The sequence below is a fragment of the Colobus angolensis genome, unplaced genomic scaffold, assembly GCF_000951035.1.
Source record: "Colobus angolensis palliatus isolate OR3802 unplaced genomic scaffold, Cang.pa_1.0 Scaffold345, whole genome shotgun sequence".
Classification (NCBI taxonomy): Eukaryota; Metazoa; Chordata; class Mammalia; order Primates; family Cercopithecidae; genus Colobus; species Colobus angolensis.
Genome location: NW_012116766.1, coordinates 958,257 through 961,576, shown reverse-complemented (window position 1 = coordinate 961,576; position 3,320 = coordinate 958,257). Strand labels below are relative to the sequence as shown.

The following is a 3,320-nucleotide window of genomic DNA, read 5'->3' as shown; positions in this document are numbered from 1 at the left end:
GTTGTATATACTAATATACACTGACTAATATAATCTTGGAGTTGTATATACCAGATATTGTTGTAAACACTTTATGTGTTTTATTTATCTTAATCCTCAAGATAACATTATGAGACAGATACTGCAAGAACTGTGAAATGTCTGAGATTTCACCCTACTTTTGGGCTAACAAATTAGTCTACTGAAGCTTCATGTACGTTAGCAGAATACATTCATGAGACTCCTGAAACAAAGGATAGTTTTAATGCACATAGCAGTAGCAGTTTCCAAAGTATCTGCATTTTCTTGTCTCAGCTCTCTCAGCTCCACTTCCTATAGAATAAAGTCAAATTATCAGGTTATATTTGTTAATACAATGGGTAGAACTACAGAATACAAACTCTGAGTGTAAGGAAATCAAAACTTCTATAGCAGGCAATAAGCATTATTTCTTGGGAGGGACACACTATCTCTATTTTCCAAGGCTCTTATCGATTCATATGTCCTTAAAAATATGATCCACAGCAGAAGTAGTCAGTACCTCTCTCCAGAACATATGCAGAAAAATGAGAGACTTCTAAACAACTGTCTCCCAACAGATACCAATACTTATTCCTATTTTACAGATGTGGAAACTGAGGCACAATGAAGTCAAATCACATAGTAAATAGTCAGTGGAGTCACGTTTAGAGCTAAAGTAGTTTGACTCCAAACTCATGATCAGAACAAAAGATATATGAAAGAAAAAGCCAATTTGAATTGTTAAAAAGAAATCAGGAGAATTTGAGCAATCCATACTGTTCCTACAAAATCACTTTAGAAGTTGAAACTTGGTGTTATTGCTTGCTTAGGTTTTTCCAATTACAATTGGACATGCTTATACTCATTTTAAAGATTATGGTATAGACACTGGAAGCAGCCATGGCGGATGGTCCGGTGGCGGAACTGCTGCTCCGGCGGCTGGAGGCATCCGATGGAGGCCTGGACAGCGCGGAGCTGGTGGCTGAGCTGGGCATGGAGCACCAGGCGGTGGTGGGCGCCGTGAAGAGCCTTCAGGCGCTGGGCGAGGTCATCGAGGCTGAACTTCGGTCCACCAAGCGCTGGGAGCTTACTGCGGAGGGTGAGGAGATTGCCCGGGAGGGCAGCCATGAGGCCCGTGTGTTTCGAAGCATCCCCCCGGAGGGCCTGGCCCAGAGCGAGCTTATGCGACTGCCCAGTGGCAAAGTGGGCTTCAGCAAGGCCATGTCCAACAAGTGGATCCGGGTGGACAAGAGTGCAGCCGACGGGCCCCGGGTGTTCCGAGTGGTGGACAGCATGGAGGACGAGGTGCAGCGGCAGCTCCAGCTGGTCCAGGGGGGACAGGCTGAGAAGCTGGGGGAGAAGGAGAGGAGCGAGCTGAGGAAGAGGAAGCTGTTGGCTGAAGTGATCCTGAAGACCTACTGGGTGAGCAAAGGCAGTGCCTTTAGTACCAGCATCTTCAAGCAAGAGACAGAGCTGAGCCCAGAGATGATCTCTAGTGGCACTTGGCGGGACCGGCCCTTCAAGCCCTACAACTTCTTGGCCCACGGTGTCCTCCCCGACAGCGGCCACCTTCACCCCCTGCTCAAGGTCCGCTCCCAGTTCCGACAGATCTTCCTGGAGATGGAGTTCACCGAGATGCCGACCGATAACTTCATTGAGAGCTCCTTCTGGAACTTTGACGCCCTCTTCCAGCCCCAGCAGCACCCAGCCCGTGACCAACATGACACCTTCTTCCTTCGAGATCCAGCTGAGGCCCTGCAGCTCCCAATGGACTACGTCCAGCGGGTCAAGCGGACCCACTCTCAGGGCGGCTACGGCTCACAGGGGTACAAGTATACCTGGAAGCTGGATGAGGCCGGGAAAAACCTACTGCGTACCCACACCACATCAGCCAGCGCCCGTGCACTCTATCGCCTTGCGCAAAAGAAGCCCTTCACGCCGGTCAAGTACTTCTCCATCGACCGCGTATTCCGGAATGAGACCCTGGACGCCACGCACCTGGCTGAGTTCCACCAGATCGAGGGTGTGGTGGCGGATCACGGCCTCCCCCTGGGCCACCTCATGGGCGTTCTGCGGGAGTTCTTCACCAAGCTGGGTATCACGCAACTCCACTTCAAGCCAGCCTACAACCCATACACAGAGCCCAGCATGGAGGTGTTCAGCTACCACCAAGGCCTGAAGAAGTGGGTGGAGGTCGGAAACTCGGGGGTCTCCCGTCCGGAGATGCTGCTGCCCATGGGGCTTCCCGAGAATGTGTCGGTCATTGCCTGGGGCCTCTCCCTGGAGCTCCCAACAATGATCAAATATGGCATCAACAACATCCGGGACCTGGTGGGCCACAAGGTGAACCTGCAGATAGTGTACGACAGTCCCCTGTGCCGCCTGGATGCTGAGCCGAGGCCCCCTCCCACACAGGAGGCTGCGTGACATGGGCCAGTCTAGGACAGCTCATCCTCCCCGAGTCCCTGCTGCTGCACTCCTTTGCATCCCTGGCCAGTGACCTTGTATTTATGAGGCCTCTGTGAGGCCAGCCCCCACCTTCCTCTTTCCCACCTGTCCCAGAACCAGAATCCCAGGGACAGAGGACCAGATAGCAGGTTCCTTCTGTTGTCCTGTGTGGTGTGCCCACTGTGAGGGTGGGTCCTGAGGAGACCTGTGGGCCACCTACTGTCTAATAAAGTGGGCAGTTGCCCCCCCCCCAAAAAAAAAGATTATGGTATAAATTGCATGCTTATAATGCTATTTGACATTCTGTATCTAAAAGGGAAAATTTCAAGGCATCTGAAGTACATAAAATATCCACTGTGATGTTCTCAAAATAAGTTTTTGTTTGAACAGATGATGAGATAATGAGAATGTCACCTAAACTATTTAGAAACTACAAGTTCCTTGTGGCTATTTTGATTTCTTTAGCATTTAATCATCCCCTCAAATAAAATAGGATAAATATGACCAAGCTTATGTCCATAAAAACTTATAAGGCTAGAAGTTTTACAAAATTCCAACTGTCATTGCAATAAGTGTGTCATCATGATACCTCTCCCAGTAACTGTGTCTCATTCTCTGGTAATACTGTCTGATGCCAGTAGGTGACTTCCATTAATACTGCAACAAAGGCTAGCTTTTGATTCAAATACTTTATTCCTTTTTTATCTCAAAAATATTATCTCTTTATTTTAGTCAAGAATATTAATGAATAAATGATTGATCTATGAAGTTGAATCCCAAAATATTTCTTAGATGCTGTTATATCAAGTGCTTTTGTTGGTAGTTTTTATAATAACCAATAAGAGTCTCTTCTCTTGAATGAAACTCTCTGT

The 3,320-nt window shown here is 48.1% G+C and overlaps 1 pseudogene across 1 annotated transcript; it reads left to right on the top strand.

Annotated features, from left to right (window-relative positions):
- Window positions 1-887: 887 nt before the first annotated feature.
- Window positions 888-2,695, top strand: LOC105519347 (annotated as a pseudogene). The gene has a single exon (XR_001002949.1). The product of XR_001002949.1 is annotated as a phenylalanine--tRNA ligase alpha subunit pseudogene (transcript).
- Window positions 2,696-3,320: the final 625 nt, after the last annotated feature.